Genomic DNA, 22,687 nt, shown 5'->3' with positions numbered 1-22,687 from the left:
GTAAGAAATAAAGTATTAGCTCTTACAAATGTGGGTACCATCTAAATTTTCTAACCTAGAGCAGCTAAGAGATTTGCCAAAGGAAGTATGCTAGCTTCTGCCTTTCCTATTACATCTCTATCCTGCTAGTCTTGAGTGTATTTAAAATAATAATCCTTGAAAACAAGGTAATCCCTTTCTCTAGTCATCTCCCTGCCCCAATTATAGAAAAAAAAATATTCACTTGAATTACAAAATAAATCATGTAAGGAAATTCTATGAATTATGTTTTAATGGTAAGCAGACTTCCTGGTTTTGTTCTATTTTTTAAATTTAATTTTTATTGTCCAAGTGTAGGAATATAAAGGGCTTCCCTGGTGGCTAAGGTAAAGAATCTGCCTGCAATGCAGGAGAACATCTGCAGTTCATGAGACTCTGGTTTGATCCCTGAGTAGGGAAGATACCCTGGAGAAGGAAATGGCAACCCACTCCAGTAGTCTTGCCTAGGAAATCCCATCAACAGATGAGCCTGGTGAGCTACAGTCCATGGGATTGTAAGAGCCAGACATGACACAACTTAGCAACTAAACTACCAACTTGAATATAAAAAAATATATATAGATACAAAATAAAAGAGAGGATGAAAACTGCTAATATTTTCATCACCTAGATATAACATGACTTGTATTTTGGCATAGAGCCTTTCAGATATATGTTTTACTTCTTTAGGTTTATTGTAAGTGAAATAATCTTTGAATTGTCACTTTTGTCTGAATTTGTGAAAGGTAAGTAACGTCTCTTCCTATTAGCAAGTTGAATTGCTTACGATAAAGATACTTCATGATTCTTAGAATCTACTTTGTGGTTCTAGACTACAATGAACAGAAACTAGGTGGCTTTTCTCAATATGAACCAGATATTGCTAGAATACCAAGGAGTGAAACCAGGAAAGAATTAGACAAAATATTTGAAGTAGAGAAAGAATATTGAAATCGAGAAGGAATATCTTATGTTCTAATTTTCTCTAACCAGTTTCTTTAATTAAAATCTTATATTGTATGACTGAACACATTTAGATAACATACTCCTTGAAAAATTCTCCCCAAAGTAAATTATATTGGGTTGGCAAGTCTATTGAAACCCAGCTAACTAGCATTATCAACATATTATAGATATTTTGTCTCATTATATTCCATTTGGGAAGTTATGAAATAAATGTTTTTCTAAGTTTAACTGCCTCATCTTTAATAAGTATGCTAATATTGCCTCTTTAATTTGAAAACCCTAAACTTTACATCAGAATTTTATGGTGCCATTGTTCCACATAAAAAGTAATCATTTCTTCCTAAACAACATGCAAATTTTAATGGTTCTTTGACACCCACAAATATATTTTCTATGTTTTGCAAGTCATATGGTTTTGAAATAAGTAATAAAATTAACCCAAGTTTTTAAATTTCTATAACTCCTTGTTCAATAAAATCCTTACCAATATTTGACTAAACACTAAATAGAATAAATGAATACTGTTGTTACATAAAAATGATATTTTTACCTAAGCTGGCAGAATTTTGGAAAGATCTTTTTTTGAGTCTTCCAAATCCATCTGGAAGAAAATCAACACACAGTTGTGAAACTCGAAGTCTAGATAAGTGTGAGTCCAAAATAGTCTCTTTGTTTTTTAGGAATTTGTTTTGAGAACAATTTATCCCATGCCTGTATCTCCCTGTGTCTCCCCTCACTCTTACATTTATCTCCTGCCATGGAAAAGAAAACATTTAATGAAAGGCTCTGTCTGAAGCCAAATCTAATTTATTTGGCAAAATGTGAAGTTTAGCCTCTAAATAATTACAGGTGATACTGTAAAAGAGGTATTTATTAAACCAAGGTTTAGATCAGAAGGAAAAATCTCTCAGTTTTCAAATAAAATCACTCCTACAAGGCACAAATTTGCTTTAGAAAAACATGTTTGTTTTTTCTCACCTCTTATAAAATCAGTATTCTTGCCCGGAGAATCCCAGGAACAGAGGAGCCTGGTGGGCTGCCGTCTACGGGGTTGCACAGAGTCGGACACAATTGAAGCGACTTAATAGCAGCAACAAAACAAGGAGAAAAATTTGTCGCCAGAAAATTACTAAACGACAAGGTCTATTTAAGGTTCATGACACAGAATACTAATCACCTCCCCTAAAGCCATTTTTCCTTTTCCAATCAACTCCAACTGTTGAATTCCTGAAATGAGTCTAGATCTCAGTGGAAAGGTGACCATATGATCTTGAATAAGCCATGAGCACAATCCATCACAGAAGCTGGGTGATCACCTCAAGGTTAGTCATTTCAGCTAAGTCAGAATAATCAGAATGACTCTCAGGAAATATGCTCAGAATTCCAAAAGAAAGACTGTCTTCCAGATGAATGTGATCTGTTAGCTACTCAGAGTTACAACAGATGTGGTTGAGATATGACATTAAAGGGATGGGATCCATTTTTGGTTGACTAGTATGTTTTCATGGTGGAACTCTAGAGAAGTCAAGTTAACATCAAACTAAGATGACATGGAGGAAACTTAATGCATATTATTAAGCAAAAGAAGCCAGCCTGGAAAGGCTATATGATATGATTCTAACTATGTGACATCCTGGAAAAGGCAAAGCTATGAAGATAGTAGGAGGATTGGTGGTTGCCAAAGGTTAGGGAAGAGGGACAGATTAATTATTGAAGCACAGGGAATCTTTAAGGCAGTGAAACTCCTATATGATACTACATAGTGGATACAGGTCATTATACATTTGTCCAAATCTATAGGATGTACAACATAAAAAATGAACTTTAAACTATGGACATTGGTGATAATGATGTGTCAGTGTCGGCTCACTTACTGTAATAAATGTACCACTGTGATGAAGGATATGAATAACAGAAAAGTTTGTGGGAGTTGGTCAGGGGAAGATGGGGTTTATAGGAACTCTGTACTTTCTGCTCAGTTTTTGTATGAATCTAAAACTACTCGAAAAATAGTTTATTAATTTCAAAAATGTCTTAAACAGTGATATGATCATCCAGGTCAAAAAATGGCAGCAACAAGCCTGAGTTTCTGGGCAACCTTGGTTGCAGTTACTGGTGGGCTAGCCTACACTGACTGACCCAGGATGAGATGGGTTCAGCTTGTAATTGGAAGGTTCTCACTTACTGGGTCAGGCTTCCCCTGATGGCAATGAGAATGTTAAATGAAGTTGCACCAAAGAAAGCATGAGAGATGCAAGCTCACTGCTCACTCCCACTTCTACACCAAGATGGAGCCCTTTCCCTGGGGAAATGATAATCTTTCTGTGATATAACCTTCATGCGAATTAGCTTCCAAATGACTAAACATGACTAAAGGACCCTGGACTACTACCAAGGTACTGCACAGTGAAACACTGATTTGGATCATTACTCTGAACATTGAACCAGAAAAGTATACAGGACCTAAGTGTCCTTTATTCATATTAAATTATGACCATTCCTTTACTTGTGGCAGAACATAGCTTAAATAAATAACTTATATTTCTAAAGTATTTAAAAAAAAAACAAACAGTAAGTTGGGTTCTATGGAACTTAAGTCACTCATTATCTTAGTTCCCTTGAAGTCTCAGTGCCATGGAAGCTGACCTAATTGTTATTGGTCCAATTACTTTCTATCTTAAAAAGCCTCTTAATGAAGGTGAAAGAGGAGAGTGAAAAAGCTGGCTTAAAATTCAATATTCAAAAACTGAAGAAATGGCACCTGGTCCTATCACTTCATGGCAAATAGATGGGAAAAAAGTGGAAACAGTGTCAGATTTTCTTGGGCTCCAAAATCACTGCAGATGGTGACTGCAGCCATGAAATTAAAAGATGCTTGCTCCATGGAAGAAAAGTTATGACAAACCTCAACAGTGTATTAAAAAAGCAGAAACATCACTTTGCTGACAAATGTCCATATAGTCAAAGCTATGGTTTTCCAGTAGTCATGTATTGATGTGAGAGTTGGACCATAAAGAAAGCTGAGCACTGAAAAATTGATGCTTTTGAACTGTCATGCTGGAGAAGACTCTTGAGAGTCTCTTGGACAACAAGGAGATCAAACCAGTTGATCCTAAAGGAAATCAACCCTGAATGCTCATTGGAAGGAGTGGTGTTGGTGACGCTCCAATAATTTGGCCACCTGATGCAAAGAGCTGACTCATTGGAAAAGACCCTGATTTGGGGAAAGATTGAGGGCAAGAGGAGAAGGGAGCAACAGAGGATGAGAGGTTGGATGGCATCACTGACTCAATGGACATGAGATTGAGCAAACTCAAGGAGATAGTGAAGGACAGCATGCATGAACGGCATGCTGAAGTTCATGGGGTCACAAAGAGTTGGACATGACTTAGTGATTGAACAACAGCAACTGTATATCTTAGAAAGATTGTTTCTGTAATACAAGAATATGAAATATTTTTCTGCCTGTGTCATACTAATACCAATATAACTCTTACCTATCATGCATATACAATATATATATTTAGGAGCTGAGCCTTAAATTAGTCAGAATGAGTTTTACCTCTCTTTTTAACTGGGGAAATGTGACAATAATCAGTGTAATGAAAGCCCCATGCAGAGTATGACATGGTTTTCATTCAACACTGAAAGTAAGGTCACAACAAACAGTACTTCAACTGTATAGTGCTTTTCATAGCACTCTCAAATGAAGGCCACACATATGCTGAAGCCTCAGAATTTTTAAATGTAAGAAGTACTGATGCTATCTTCCTGAGACATTGTCCCAGTTCCTATGAAGCCTTGAAACTCTATACACACTTTCTGTATTGTAATCATCTGCTTATATGTTTTTATGCTTACTAGTCCTTGAACTTATGGAAAACCAAGGTGGCATCTTTTTATCTTCCATCCATAGTTTCTAGAATATAATAGGTATCAAATCAGTGATTGTCAAGTTAAAGAGCACTTTGGACGTTTCTCCCTCTTCAACCTTCTTGCCAATTTCCAGTCTACATGAATCACTCTTTCTTCATTCCCTCTTCAAATCTCCGCGTAAGACAGAGAAATCATTTTGTTTCATTGACTTACTCTGTGACAAATATTCTTCAACTATCATTATAAACTCAATGAAACTCACAAGCCCATATATTTTGAGGCACTCAGCACTTCATAAAAAACTGGAAAATTTCTCATTAACTACAAAGCCTTGATTGATCCCATCTTGCTTTATTTATATTCACTTATCATACTTCCTACTTCATAGGGAAATTTGACACAGTCCAATTTGAGCACCAGTTGTCTTCTTAATCTCAAGAAGTAACTACACTTTTAGCTATTCAAATTATATTTACTTTTTTGCATTTCTTCCTTCTCCTATACATAGGCTATAGTCTTGGAAAAGAGTAACTACACAATAAATATTCCTTGAAATAATGGTTAAAGTACATGATCCTCTCTTAAATTAATGAGGAATATTTTGTATGTCACACAAATATAGTCCAGTCCTATTATATAGATTTTTTTGGGGGGAGGGGGAGGGTAGGAGCATTGCCAAAGATAAGCTGTTTATCTATATGCAAAGCTATTCTTAATGAGAATTTTAAAACACAAATGGGGAAAAATTTTCGACTTCTTTATGCACACATATACATCTTTGAAGATTGATTAAAAGAAAGAAATCACTGGCATTTAACTCAATTTCTTATATATAGTCAAGCCATGTGGATGTGAGAGTTAGACCATAAAGAAGGCTGAGTGCCAAAGGATTGATGCTTTTCAACTGTGGTGCTGGAGAAGACTCTTAAGAGTCACTTGAATAGCAAAGAGATCAAACCAATCAATCCTAAAGCACATCAACCATGAATGTTCATTAGAAGGACTGATGCTGAAACTGAAGTTCCAATACTTTGGCCACATGAGGCGAAGAGCTGACTCACTGGGAAAAAACCGATGCTGGGAGAGACTGAGGGCAGGAGGAGAAAGGAGCAAAAGAGAATGAGATGGTTAGATGCATCACCAACTCAATGGGCATGAGTTTGAGTAATCTCCAGGTAATAGTGGAAGGACAGGGAAGCCTGGTGTGCTGCAGTCCATGGGGTCAAAGAGTAGGACACGACTTAGTGACTGAACAACTGAAACAGCTTATCATTATGATACTTCTTTGTTTTGCTGCTTTATGCCTTCCTAACTAGTGGTCTTTAGAGACTGTAAATATCTGGATGCCATTGAAATTTTCCACTTCAGTTAACTGACTTTCCTTCTTTCATTCTTATTAAGAAATTAATATAAATACTTTCTTGCACATTAAAAACATTTCAAATTTATAGTTAAAACTTGGAGAAATTCCATTAAAAGAACCTTTCTAAATTATTTGCAAACAGTATGTCTGCTGCTGTGTGTGTTCTTTGAGTGTCTGACTCTTTGCAACCCTATGGGCTGTAGCCTGCCAGGCTCCCCTGTGCATGGAATTTTCCAGGTAAGATACTGGAGTGGGTTGCCATTTCCTACTCCATGGGATCTTTTCAACCCAGGGATTGAACTGGCATCTCTTACATCTCCTGCATTGGCAGGCAGAATCCTTACCAATAGTGCTACCCGGGAAGCCAAACAGTATATTTAAGACTTTGCATTATTGTATGAAATTACGGTAGTAAATAGCCTGCAATATTTTAATAATATATTCTGCCAAAAATGTAAAATTTTCAAACTAGTACACTTTTGTTCAATAAAATTATTATTATTTTTTTAAATGATATTTTCTAAGCATGTTATCTACTTTAGGAAAATTTAGTTTGCGAAACCTGGTGACAGGTTGTCTACATGAAAAGAAGCATCCCTGGTTGGAAGTACCTTACTTCCTTTGTTGCCATAGCAATGTGGTTGTCCATCATTTGCAGGAATCCAGTCACACACTGAGAAGAAAGACTTTCTGCCAAATAAATGCAATTAGTCAAGCTTAACATATTCTATCTGAAAAGAATGACCTGGCGCAGAATTTGCCAACCTGTGTTTCCTAAAACACTGTTTAATAATAATAATTCCATTGAAAAAGGAATTCTTCTTTGCAGAAATTCAAACTGCACATATACTTAATAAGGATCAAGGTTTTGTGGTAAACAAGTCTGTAGAAATAGATTAAGAATTTGTCAAATATATTTTTCTATAAATCCTTTTTTTTAATGAATGGTGACTAACATTTCACCGACCCAAGGATTCTTTAGAACACATCTTTTCTTTTTACTGTGGTTCTACATGGGTTTTTGGTCACAGCAGAATTTTTTTATGTATGACTATTTATCAAAACAACATTCCCAGAATATGCCAGCTGCTCTAATAAAGTCATAATTTTTAAATGGCATCACCTTTAATATACTTAAAATCAAAATTAATAAAACACAATCAATGTAGTAAATCACTGTTATACATAAAAATTCCACATATATAATTTATGGATGTATTTATAAAAGTAAAACAGCATAATGTATAAAACTTACTTCTAACATTTACTCACTTATATTGTTTGAGAAATACACAATGATGTTATTTTCCATGTTAATGGAAAAGCTTAACACATCACCATGTAGTTTAGATTCAATGAAAAAGTAAATCCAGAGGTAAGGTAGTATACTAAGAAACAACCATACACTTCCAGCAAATTTATGCCCATTTATAATAATAATGACAAATTATTACAATTAAAATCAATGAAATGAAGACAGATGAAGGTCCAAGCCTTTAGGACAAGGATGACTTCCAAATAAAAAGCCAAGGAAGGACTTCCCTGTTGGTTCAGTGGATAAGGTTCTGTGCCCCCAATGCAGGGGTCTCAGGTTTGATCCCTGGACAGGGAACTAAGGTCCCACATACTGCAACTAAGCCCAGACACCATAACTACTGAGCATGCAGAATCTAGAGCCCTAGAGAAGCTCATGTGCAACAAAGGCCCAGTGCAGTAAAAAAATAAAATAAAATAAAATAATAATAATACATATTTTGTTTTAAAACACAAGGGGTGGACATCTAGTTTCATCTCCAATAGTATACAGTTGAAAAATCATCATTCCTATCCCCACAACAAAGAAAAAGTTGAACAATCTGAAAATCAATGACTTTTCTTAAATCTGTCAGATAATTGAGGTCAAGGAGTAAATAGTCCCATGAGACTGGAGAGAGGGAGAATATGGAGAATTAGCTTAACTGAAGCAAAAGCTGATAGAACAAGTAACTAGTAGGAACACTTAAACACTCATTTGATGAACTGTTAGATGCTATGGGTAATGAGCTTGAGAGTTAAAAATTCTTGAAGGCTCAGTCATAGAAGAAAACCTACACTTATACACGTTCTTTTCTTCCCCTTCTGTGGGGGAGAAATTTTGTAGGGAATATTAGAGAAAAAATTCCCTTCAGTTTCAGGCACAGAGAGGGAAAACAGTAATAGTTTTGAAAGACGAGCAGATATTTTCCCATAAAAATGGCCTGCCTTCTAAAGGAAACCACATTACCAAAGGCTTATCTGATATGGGTAAAAGACAATGAAAAAACTCCAGGCTCATTGCCGTCTCATATAAGGGAAGAAGAAAAAGGCTAAAGAATATCTCTGACATTACAGCCCAGGGATTCAAACCAACTAAAAAAGCTGAGATTTAATTGTAAGATTACAGAATATTCCTCCTCCCTAACACCTTGCCACCACATCAATAGGGTTCGCGGATAATAACAGTGGATTACACATGAGAGAACTATTAATTATAAGACATGGACTCTACTTAAGAAAAGGTTCACAGGGAAACACAGAGACAAATCTGGGAAGAAAAAAAAAAAGAAAATGAGAGAAAATATACCCTTGGTGGTAACCACATTTACAACACACTAAATAAAGTACAACCATTACCCAGATGTCTTAGCTGGTTTGGGATGCTGTGACAAAATACTATAAATTGAAGCCCTTAAACAACAGATATTTACTGTTCATAGTTATGGATACTGTGAAGTCTAAAATCAAGGTTCTAGTAGATTCAGAGTTTGAAGAGAGACTTCTTCCTGGTTTGTAGATGGTCATCTTCCCTTATGTCCCCACATGGCCTTTCCTTGGTACATGCACTTGGAGAGAGTGAGATATTTTGAGTTTCTTCTTTTGTAAGGTCACTAATTCCATCATGATGGCCTCATCCTCATGACCTAATCTAACTCTAATTATCTCCTAAAGACCCTACCTGTGAGTGTCTTCACATGGGGATTAGGACATCAATATTTGAATGTGGGTGTGGGGACACAAACATTCAGTCCATATCATGAGGTTAACAGAAGACTTCATATTAAAGCTTACTTACCTCAGTTCCTTGCTTCCCTTGTGGCTCAGCTGGTTAAGAATCCGCCTGCAATGAGGGAGACCTGGGCTCTCTCCCTGGGTTGGGAAGATTCCTTGGAGAAGGCAACGGCTACCCACTCCAGTATTCTAGCCTGGATAATTCCATGGGCTGTAAAGTCCTTGGTGTTGCAAAGAGCTGGACACAACTGAGTGACTTTCACCTCAGTTCCTTACCCAACACAGTGCTTGGCTTTCAAAAAAAAAAAAAAAAAAAAAAAAAACCCTACAAACTTCTCTCATGGATCAGTGATTAAGAATCTGCCTGAAAATGCAGGGGACACAATTTGAACCCTGTACTGTGAAGATCTCACATGTGACAGAGCAACTAAGCCCATGTGCCACAACTACTGAGCCCAAGAGCTCTAGAGTGTGGGAGCCATAACTACTGAAGCCTATGCATTCAGAAACTGTACTCTGCAACAAGAGAAGCCACCACAGTGAGAAGTCCGTGCCTCACACAGAAGAGTAACCCCTACTTGCTACAACTAGTGAAAGCCCATGCATAGCAATGAAGACCCAGAATAGTCAGAGGGAAAAAAAAAAAAAAAGACAAGGCAGAAGGCTTCTTCCAGACCAGCATTTCTCATGATGTACTCTGAAAATCAGTTAAATAAGCAGGGTGACAATATACAGCCTTGATGTACTCCTTTTCCTATTTGGAACCAGTCTGTTGTTCCATGTCCAGTTCTAACTGTTGCTTCCTGACCTGCATACAGATTTCCCAGGAGGCAGGTCAGGTGGTCTGGTATTCCCATCTCTTGAAGAATTTTCCACAGTCTGTTGTGATCCACACAGTCAAAGGCTTTGGCATGGTCAATAAAGCAGAAATAGATGTTTTTCTGGAACTCTCTTGCTTTTCCTATGATCCAATGGATGTTGGCAATTTGATCTTGGTTCCTCTGCCTTTTCTAAATCCAGCTTGAACATCTGGACATTCACTGTTCATGTATTGTTGAAGACTGGCTTGGGGAACTTGAGCATTACTTTGCTAGCATGTGAAATGAGTGCAATTGTGCAGTAATTTGAAAATTCTTTGGCATTGCCTTTCTTTGGGATCAGAATGGAAACTGACCATTTCCAGTCCTGTGGCCACTGCTGAGTTTTCCAAATTTGTTGGCATGTTGAGTGCAACACTTTCACAGCATCATCTTTTAGGATTTGAAATAGCTCAACTGGAATTCCATTATCTCCACTACCTTTGTTTGTAGTGATGCTTCCTAAGATCCACTTGATTTTGCATTCCAGGATGTCTGGCTCTAGGTGAGTGATCACACCATCATGGTTATCTGGGTCATGAAGATCTTTTTTTGGATGATCCAATGGATGTTGGCAATTTGATCTCTGGTTCCTCTGCCTTTTCTGAATCCAGCCTTTACATCTGGAAGTTCACGGTTCATGTACTGTGGACTTGTATGGAGACACAAAAGACCCCAAACAGCCAAGGCAATCTTGAAAAAGAAAAACAGAGCTTAAGGATTTAGGCTCCTTAACATCAGACTATACTCAAAGTGACAGTCATCAAACCAGTATGGTATTGTCACAAAAATAGAAATATAGATCAATGGAACAGGATAGAAAACACAGAAATAAGCCCATGGACCTATGGTCAATTAATCTATGACAAAGAAGGCAAGACTACAGAATGCTGGAAAGACAGTCTCTTCAACAAATCGTACTGGTAAAGCTGAACAACCACAGGTAAACAAATGAAATTAGATCATTCCTTAACTCCATAAACAAAAATAAGTTCAAAATGGATTAAACACCTAAATGTGAAGCCAGACACTCTAAAACTCCTAGAAGAAAACAGGCAGAACACTCTCTGACATAAATCACAGCAACACCTTTTTTGATGCAACTCCAGAATAGGGGAAGTAAAACCAAAAAACAAATAGGACCTACTTAAACTCAAAACCTTTTGCTCAGCAAAGGAAACAATAAACAAAACAAAAGACAACCCACAGATTGGGAGAAAATATTTGCAAAAGATGTGACTGATAAGAGATTAGTCTCCAAAATTTATAAACAGCTTATGAAGATTAATAGCATCAAAACAAACCCACTCAGAAAATGGACAGAAGACCTGAATAGACATTTCTCCAAAGAGGGCATTCAGATGGCCAATAGGCATATGAAAAGATGTTCGACATCACTAGTTATTTGAGAAACACAAATCAAAACTACAATGAGAGGACTTCCCAGGTGGTGCAGTGGATAAAGCAGGGAACATAAATTTAGTCCCTGATCAGGAAGATCTCACATGCCATGGAGCAATTAAGTCCATGAGTTGCAACTATTAAAGCCCACATGTTACAACTACTGAAGCTCACTCACCTAGAGCCTGTGCTCTGTAATAAGAGCAATCACCACAGGGCACACCCACAACAAAAAGTAGCCCTCACTCTCCACAACTAGAGAGAATCCTTGCAAAGAAACAAAGACCCAGTGCAGCCAAAAATTAAACAAACCAAAATAAATAAAGTTAAAAAAACAAACAAACAAAAAAACTACAATGAGACATCATCTCATACTGGTCAGAATGTCTGTCATTAAAAATACTAAAACAACAAATGATGGAGAGTCTCTGGAAAGAAGGGACTCCTCTTTCCCTGTTGGTGGGAATGTAAATTGGTACAGCCTCTATCGAGAACAGTATGGTGGTTCCTTAAAGAACTAAAAATAGAGCTACCATATGACCCTGATATCCCACTCCTGGGCATATATCTGGAGAAAAATGGCCCCAAAGATTACATGCACATAATGTTCTTTGCAGCACTGTTTACAATAGCCTAGAGATGGAAACAGCATACATGTACATCAATAGAGGAATGGATAAAGAAGATGTAGTACATATATACAATGGAACATTACTCAGCCATTAAAAAGAATGAAATAATGCCATTTGCAGCAACATGGATGGACCTAGAGAAAGTCAAACTGAGTGAAGTAAGTCAGACAGAGAAGGAGAAATATGATATGACATCCCTTATATATGAAATCTAAAAAGAAATGATACAAATGAACTTACAAAACAGAAAGAGACACATAGACTTAGAAAAGAAACTTATGGTTGCCCAGTGGAAGGGATAGTTGTGGAGTTTGGGAAGGTCATTAACACACTGCTGTTTTTTAAAATGGATAACCAACAAAGACCTACTGTTTAGCACATGGAACTCTGCTCAAAGCTATGTGCCAGCCTGGATGGGAGGGGGATTTGGGGGAGAATGAGAATGGATACATGTGTATGTATGGCTGAGTCCCTTTGCTGTTTACCTGAAACAACAATGACATTATTAATCTGCTATACCCTAATACAAAATGTTTTTGATGTTAAAAAATAAATAAATAAATAAAAAACTCTAAAAAGGGATCAAAAGGAAATTCTAAAACTCAAAAACCATAAAAAAAAATAAAGAATGACTTAAATGGAATTGTCAATACACTGCACACAGCCTAGTAAATAATGACTTTTAAGATATGTCAATGGAAATTTTTTAAACCAAAATAAAAATAGAAAAAAATATATTTAATATTTTAAAAAATTTTATTTTGTATTGCAGTATAGCTGATTAACAAACAACGTTGGGATAATTTCAGGTGACCAGCAAATGGACTCAGCCATGCTATATGTATCCATTCTCCACACACTGCCACCCCCCATCCAGGCTGCCAAATAACATTGAGCAGAATTCCATATGTCACACAGTAGGTCCTTGTTGATTATCCATTTTTAACATAGCAGTGTGTACATACCCATCCCAAGCTTCCTAACTATATCTTCTCCCCACCTTTCCCTCTGGCAACCAGAAAGTTATTTTTTATGAGCACAACAAGCCCCAAGACTATGGGGCAATTACAAAAGGTACACATATGGCAAATCAGAAGGAAAAGAGAGAAAAGAGAAGAGAAATATTTTGAGTGATGTGGCTTAGTATATTCCAAAATTAATAACAGGTACAAACCACAGATCCAGGAAGCTTAGAGGATATAAAGTTTGATATGTACCAAAATATCTACATCTCAGCACATAGTATTCAAACTACAAAAAACAAAGAGGAAATCTTAAAGGAAGCCAGTGAAGAAAACACCTTCCCTAGAGAGAAAGAAGGATAAGAATTACACTGGACTCATAAGATACCATGCAAGCAAGACAGTGAAGTGAAATACATAATATACTAAAAGGAAAAACACCAACCTAGAATTCTATATCCTGCAAAACTATACATCAAAAGTGAATGAGAAATAAAGACTTTCTCAAACAAAAACAGAGTGAATTTATAACTCTGCCTTGCAAAATATGTTAAAAGGAGTTCTTCAATAAGAAGGGAAGTATGTAGATCAGAAACTTAGATATACAAAAGAGCATCAGAGAAGGAATAAGTGAATGTAAAATAAAATATTTTATTTTTCACATTTGTAATTGAATTAATACTAGTAATATCAATAATGCATTAGGTGATTATAGCATATTGATCAGTAAAAGGAATGGCAGCAAGGTTATAAGGGGCAAGATAGTTGTCACAGATGGCAAGATTTTCTTAAATTTTATGGTTAAACAACATTTCATAATCTTTATTTACGTAAAGCACATCTACATCCATTCATTGATCAATAAACATTTAGATGACTTCTAGCTTGGCGGCTGTGAATAATGCTGCAGTGAACCTAGGAATGAAGGTATCTCTTAGAGAAACTGATTCTATTTTATTTGATATGAATCCAGAACTAGAATTAATGAATCAAATGGTAGTTTTCATCTTCAACTTTTTTTGGAAGAAATTTTATACTGTTTTCCATAGCAGCTGTACCAATTTAAATTCCCACCAGCAGTGTTACAGGATTCCCATTTCTCCATATTCTTGCAAACACATATCTGTTATGTTTTATTATTTTTGTTATACCTGTTATAACACAGAGGTGATACTTCATTATGATTTTGATTGGCATTTCTCTGATGACTAGTCATGTTGGGTACATTTTTGTACACCTGTTGGTCATTTCTGTGTCTTTTTTTTTTAAAGAGAAATGTCTATTCAGGTACTTTGTACACTTTTTAAGTGGGTTATTTGCTTTTATGCCATTGAGTTATATGAGTTTCATATATTTTGGATAAAAATCCCTTATCAGGTACATAATTTATAAATATTTTCTTCTATCCTCTAGGTTGCCTTTTCAATTGATTTGTTGATTTGCTGCCTTAGCTATATGAAAGCCGTTAAGTTTGATGTAGTCCCATTTCTTATTTTTGCTTTTGATGCCAGTGATCCTGGTGTCATATCCAAAAGATTACTGCCTAGACCAGTGCCAAAATCTTTTCCCTGTTTTCTACTGATTGTTAGGTACTGTTTCAGGTCTTACATTCTTTAATTCATTATGTTTAAGTTTTGGTTTGTGGCTTAAGGACTCAATTTTCTTCTAATGCATATGAATATCCAATTTTCCTAGCCCCATTTATTGAAAAGACTATTCTTTCCCTATTTTTTACTTTGTTATTGACATATCTGTTGAAGATAAGTGAAAGTGTTATTTGCTTAGTTGTATCTGACTCTGTGACCCCATGGACTGTAGCCTGCCAGGCTCCTCTGTCCATGGAATTTTCCAGTCAAGAATACTGGAGTGGGTGACCATTCCCTTTCTCCAGGTGTCTTCCCAACCCAGAGACTGAACCTACATCTCCTGCATTGCAGGCAAGATTCTTTACCACCTAAGCCATGAGGGAAGCCCCTCTGTTAAGATAAAGTGAAGTTGCTCAGTCATGTCCGATTCTTTGTGACCCCATGGACTGTAGCCTACCAGGATCCTCCATCTATGGGATTTTCCAGGCAAGAGTACAGGAGTGGGTTGCCATTTCCTTCTGCAGGGGATCTTTCCAACCCAGGATCGAATCTGGGTCTCCTGCATTGAAGGCAGATGCTTTACTGTCTGAGCCATCTTTGTTAAGATAGAATGATGGTAAATGTGGTTTTGTTTTTGGATTCTCTATTTTGTTCCACTGGTATGCATGTCAGGTTTTATGTCAGCACAAAACTGTTTTAATTAATGTAGCATTGTAATATAGTTTGAAGTCAGGATGTGTGATGCCTCTGACTTTTCATTTTGCTCCGCTCTTTAACTGTTGGGAGTTGTTTATAGTTCCATATGAATTTTAGGATTATTTTTTCTGTTTCTGTGAAAATGTTTTTGGAATATTGATAGGAATTACACTGATTCTGTGGATCACTTTGGGTAGTATCAAAATTTTAACAAGTTAATTTTTCTGATTCATGAGCACAGGATATTTTTTTCATTTATCTGTCTTCTTCAGTTTCTTTCATTAATATTTTATACTTATCAGGATACAATCTTTCACCTTCTTAGTTAAATTTATTCTTAAGTATTTTATTCTTTTTGCTGACATTATAAATGGGATTGTTTTCTTTTTCAGACAGTTCATTGTTAGTTTATAAAAATATACTAGATTGCTGTATATTGATTTTGTATCCTACAAGTATAATGGATATTCATTTATTAGTTCAACAGTTTTTTTTTTTTTTTCCCATGGAGTTTTTTAGGTTTTTTATATATAAGATCAGGTCATTTGCAAACAGAAAAAATAATTATTTCTTCTTTTCCATTTTGGAGGCCTTTTATTTTGATTTTTTATTACCTAATTGCTCTGGCTAAGCCTTCCAGTACCATGTTGAATAAAACAGGTGAGAGTGGCCACCCTTGTCTTATTTCTGATCTCAAAAAGAAACTTTCAGATTTTCACCATTGAGTAAAATAGCTTTATTATGCTCTTAAGAAGATTTTTTATATACTTAATTTGTTGACAGCTTTTATTATGAAAGAATGTTGTTTTTTGTCAAGTGCTTTCCCACATTTCTTGAGATGATTGTATGAGCTTTGTTCTACATTCTATTAATGTGATACGTCACATATGCAGTTCACCTTTGAACAATGTGGGGATTAGGGGTGCTGATCCCCCAACAGTAACAAAATGTGTGAATAATTTTAGCCAACCCTCCGTATCTGCAGTTTTGCATCTGTGTATTCAAATAACCATGGATTGTGTAGTATCAGTTCAGTTCAGTTGCTCAGTTGTGTCTGACTCTTTGTGACCCCATGAATCGCAGCACGCCAGGCCTCCCTGTCCATCACCAACTCCCAGAGTTAACTCAAACTCATGCCCATTGAGTCAGTGATGCCATCCAGCCATCTCATCCTCTGTCGTCCCCTTCTCCTCCTGCCCCCAATTCGTCCCAGCATCAGGGTCTTTTCCAATGAGTCAACTCTTCGTATGAGGTGGCCAAAGTACTGGAGTTTCAGCTTCAGCATCAGTCCTTCCAATGAACACCCAGGACTGATCTCCTTTAGGATGGACTGGTTGGATCTCCTTGCAGTGTGTAGTATAGCAGTATATATTTATGGAAAAAAACTTACATATAAGTGGGCTGATACAGTTCAAATTAATGTTGCTCCACGATTGATTATATTGATTTGCATATATTGAGTCATTTTTGCAACACAGGTATAGATCTCTCTTGATTATGGTGCATGGTCCTTTCAGTATGCTGTTGAATTTGGTTTGCTAATTTGTTGAGGATTTTTGCTCTTATGTTTATCAGATAATTTGGCCTATTTTTTTTCTTGTACTGTCCTACTGTGGTTTGAGTATCAGCATAATGATAGTCTCAAAAATTGAGTTTGGGTGTCTTCTCTTCAATTTCTTGGAAATGTTTGAGAAGTACACACCTTAACAAATTAAAAAATATACAAACTATACAAAGTATGATCTTAGGTCAAAATGGAGTTAATCAGATATCAATAAATAAAAATTCCTAGAAAATTACCAACAACTTGTAGACTAAATAACACACTAAAAACACATACATTCAACATCTATTTATGATTAAAAAAAAAAAAAAAACTCTCCAGAAAGTGGACATAGAGGGAACGTACCTTAACATAATATAAGCATGACATGACAATCACGTAGCTAACATCATACTCAGTGCTGAAAGCATTCTTTCCAAGATCAGGAATAAGACAAGGATGACTACTTTTGCCACTTTTATCCAACACAGTTTGGGAAGTTCTAGATACAGCAATTAGAGAAGAAAGAGAAATAAATGGAATTGAAACTAGAATGACATGATACTATTCATAGAAAATCCTAAAGCCACTACCAAAAAACTACGAGAGTTCATTAATGAATTCAGCAAAGTTGCAATAGACAAAATTAACACACAGAAATCTGTTGCCTTCTATACACTAACAAGAGAATATCAAAAGAGAGGTTAAGGAAACAATCCCATTTACCATTGCATCAAAGAAGGTATAATATCTAGGAAGAAACTACCTAAGAAGGCAAAAGACCATTACTCTGAAAACTATGAGTCTGATGAAAGACATTTAAGGTTACATGAACAGATGGACAGATATATTGTGTTTTTGGATTGGAAGAATCAATATTGTCAAAAGAACCATAAAACTCAAGGTAATTAACAGATTCAGTACAATCCCTATTAAATTACCAACAGTAATTTTCATGGAACTAAACAAAAAATTTTTAAATTTGTATAGAAACACAAAAGACCCAGAATAGTCAAAACAATCTTGAGAAAGAAAAGTGAAGCTGGAGGAATTATGCTCCTTGACTTCAGACTATATTACAAATATTCAGTAATCAAAACAGTATGGTGCTGGCACAAAAACAGGCACACAGATCAATGGAACAAGACAGAAAGCCCAGAAATAAGCCTACACACTTATGGCCAATTAATCTATGTCAAAGAAGGCAAGAATATACAATGGAGAAAAGACAGTCTCTTCAATAAGTAGTGATGGAAAAACTGGACAGCTATAAGTAGAAGAATGAAATTAGAATATTCTCTAATACCATATATAAAAATAAACTTAAAATGTATTAAAGACCTAAATGTAAGACAGGATGCTCTAAAACTCCTAGAGAAAAACGTACACCGAACATTCTTTGACATAAAGCATAGCAACATTTTTTTTTTTGGATCTATCTTTTAGAGTAATAGAAATAAAAGCAAAAATAAAGAAATGGAACCTAATTAAATTTAGAAGCTTTTGCATAGCAAAGGAAACCATAAACAAGATGAAAAGACAACCTATACAATGGAAGAAACTATATGCAAATAATGCAATCAAAAGGGGCTTAATTTCCAAAATATACATTTTGTAGAAATATAAATTAAAAAAAAATGCCAACGAAAAATGGGCATAAGACCTAAATAGACATTTCTCCAAAGAATACATGCACATGGTGAACAGGCACATGAAAAGATGCCCAACAATGCTAATTATTAGAGAAATGCAAATCAAAATACAATGAAGTACCAGTTCACACCCATCAGAATGGTCATCATTAAAAATAATTATAAATAACACATGCTAGAAAGGATGTAAGAAAAAGGGAACCTGCCTATACTCTTGGTAATGAAAATGGCACAGAAACTAAGGATAACAGTATGGAGATACCTTAAAAAACTAAAAATAGAGTTACTATATGATCCAACAATCTCACCTCTTCATATGTCTAGAAAATAAGAAAACTAATTCAAAAAGATACTTGCACCCCAATGTTCATAGCAGCACTATTTACAATAGCCAAGACATGAAGGCAACTAAAATGCCCATTGACAGATGAAAGGATAAGAAGATATGGTATATGTACACAATGGAGTACTGTGCTGTGCTACTCAGCCATAAAGAGAGTAGAACAATGTTACTTGCAGCAACATGGATGGATCAGAGATTATCATACTAAGTGAAGTAAGTCCGACAAAGACAGATACCATCTGAAATCACTTATGTGTGAAATCTAAAAAGAAATGATACAAAGGAACCTATTTACAAAACAGAAATAGCCTCACAGATATAGAAAAAAACATGATTACCAAAGGTGAAAGGCTGGAGGAATGAATTAGAAATTCAGGATTAACAGGTATACACTGCTATATATAAAATAAACAACAAAGACCTTCTATAGCACAGGGAATTATATCTAAAATCTTATAATAGCCTATTATGGAAAATAACCTGAAAAAGAATGCATGCATGTGTGTGTATACATACATACATATATACACATATATATATGTATATATGCACTTTGCTGTATACCTGAAACATTGTAAATCAACTATATTTAATAAAAGCAATGAAAGAAAGGAAAAAAATAAATGCGACACATATGTCAGAGAAGAGCTTCAAGAGCAATAAAATCTATTTTGACACAAATTAAAATGAAACTGTAATTTATCAAAATCTGTGGGATGTTGTAAAAACAAGGCTTAGAGGGAAATTCATGGCATTGAATGAATATATTTAAAAAGTTCTAAAATTAATAATCAAAGTTTCTGCATTAAGAAAATATGGAAAGAACAATTTAAGCAATTTAAAAACAAACTAAAATATAATAAATTCACAGCAGAAATCAATGAAACTTAAAACGCAAAACAACCAAATCAAGAAAGCAAATTTTTTTTTTTTAGAGATCAATAGAATTGTTAAATACCTAGAAAGATTATCTAGGAAAAAAGAGGAAGTATAAGCTACTAACAGCAGAAATGAAAGAAGGATCATCCCTATCAATTCCATATATATTAAAATTATAATAATGAAATATAATGAATAAATCTGTGTCCACAAATGTGATAACTTAAATGAAATGGACTGATTGCTCAAGACAAACAAGACTCATCTAGGAGAAACAGATAATCCTAATAGACCTACATTTTAAAAATTGATTACATAACTAATAACCTTGCAAAAAGGAATGCACAAGGTCATATGGTTTCAAGAGTGAATTCTATTATATATTTAAGGAAGAAATTATATCAATTCCCTACAATCTATTCCAGAAAAACCAGAGGGTTCACTATATATCTCAACCTATGAGGTCAGCATTACTACTAAAACTAAGGACCATGCAAGAAAGGAAAACTACACTCTAGTATCTCCCATGATCATAGATACAAAAATTCTCACCAAAATATTAGCAAATCAAATCTAATAATGTATAAAATCAATTATATAATTGACCATATGGGGTTTATTCCAGGTAGGCAAGTCTCACTTAACATTCAAAAAACTTAGTTAGAGTAATCCATCACATCAACAAAGTAAAGAAGAAAAATCATATAATCATATCAATCCATGCAGAAAAAGCATTGAACAAACTGAACAAGCTTTTGAATAAATTTTGAATAAATTGAATAAATTAAGCATGAATAAATTAAATCCAGGCAGAAAAAGCATGAATAAATTGAACAACAATTCATGATGAAAAACAAAGAAGTAAAAAGTCAAAAAGTAGCCTCGCAGCACATTAAGAGTAGAGCAGAGCTTCTCCAACTCAGTTAAGGACATCTATAAAAGATATAGAGCCTCTATCATATTTAGTGTGACAAACTAATGCTTTCCTTCTGTGATTGAGAATAAGGGAATGATGCTCCCTTACTCAATATCAACCTGAAAGACCTCATAGTGAATAAGACAAGAAAAGGAAATAAAATTTATACATATTGAGAAAAAAGATAAAATAATATCATTTTTGTTTTGTTCACAGATATTATTCTCTAAGTAGAAAAACTAAAAGAATTTAAACAACATCAATAGCAATGGTAACAAATAAGCAATTACAACAAGGCTGTTATAGGACTTAATAAGCAATTATAGCAAGGTTGTTATAGGACTCAAAATTAATATACAAAACTGAATCACTTTTTCATATAATAGTAATTTACAACTAGAATCTGAAGTTAAAAGCACAATACCATTTAACAAACAGATGAAAATAATAAGGCAAAAAAATATAACAAATATATAAAGGATTTTTTGTGGAAAATATAAAACACCAGTGGGAAAAAAATCAAAGCAGATATACATAAATGAAAAAATGTTCCATTTTTATGAATAGGAAAATTCAATATTGTTAAAATATCAATTCTTTTCAACTTGATCTATAAATTCAGTGCAATACAAATAAAAATCACAGTAGTTATTTTCTGTCCATCAGCAAACTGATCCTAAATTTCATATAGCAAAGGCAAAAATTCCATAATGAACAATACAACGTAGAAGAAGAAAAAGGAGAAAGAGGGGTAGGAGAAGGAGAAGAAATAGAAGAAGGAATAAAAGGAGGAAGAGAACAGCAACTATAAAGTTGGAGGACAGATGATATCCAACTTCAAGACTCACTATAAAGCTACAGCCATCAAGACAGTGTAGTATCAGTGAAAGAAAAGACAGGGAGATCAATAAAACAGACTAGAACACTCAAAGATAAACTGTCTCAAATAACATGAACTGATCTTTAACAAAGGAACAAAAACAGTGAAATGAAGAAAGGATGATTTGTTTGACAAATGGTACTGGAACAAATAGATATAAAAATTTTCAATCTAGTCATAGGCCTTGTACCTTTTACAAAAATTAAATTACAATGAATCATAGACAAATGTAAAATTCAAAATTGTAAAAATTTCTAGAAGAAAGCATATGAAAAATTCTAAATAACCTCTATTTGATAGTGAAACTTTAGTTATAGCAATAAAAATGTGATCCATGAAAGAAAATATTCATAAGATGCATTTTTAAAAAGTGAAAATGTCTGCTCTGTGAAAGATACTGTTGAAAGAATGGAAAGAAAAGGCACACACTGAGAGGAAATAATTACCCAGCACATATCTGATAAAGAACACATCCAAAATACGCAAAGACGTCTTAACACTCAAGAAAGTAAACAAGCTAAGTAAAAAGTAGAGGAAAGATATGAACAGATACTTTACCAAAGACTATATAAAAGTAGCAAATATGCATATGAAAAGATATCTGACATTACATGTTACTAGGGAATTGCAAACTAAACAATGAGATAAAACTACACAGCCATCAATATAGCTTAAAAAAAAAAATTGACAGTATCTGCTTGTGAGGATGTGGAACAACAGGAACCCTCATCACTGCAGGTGGGAATGAAAAATGAAACAGTCTTGGAAGACAGTTTGGCTGTTTTTTAACAAAAGTAAGTGTAGATTTATCATACAATCTAGCAACCAGTCTTTTAAGTATGTACTTGAGTTGAAAACATGTCCACATGAAAACCTGCATGTAGATATTTTAGTTCTTTTATTCATAATTGCCAAAAACTGGAAGCATCCAAAATATCCATCCATAAGTAAATGGATAAACAACCAGGATGCATCTGTGCAATGGAATATTATTTAGCAATAAAAAGAAATAAGCATTGAGCCACAAAAAGAAAGGAAGAACCCTAAATGCATGTTGTTAAGTTTTACAAGCTACGTAATATATGGTTTC

The sequence above is a fragment of the Cervus canadensis genome, chromosome 8, assembly GCF_019320065.1.
Source record: "Cervus canadensis isolate Bull #8, Minnesota chromosome 8, ASM1932006v1, whole genome shotgun sequence".
Classification (NCBI taxonomy): Eukaryota; Metazoa; Chordata; class Mammalia; order Artiodactyla; family Cervidae; genus Cervus; species Cervus canadensis.
Note: the sequence above shows the minus strand (reverse complement) of the source record.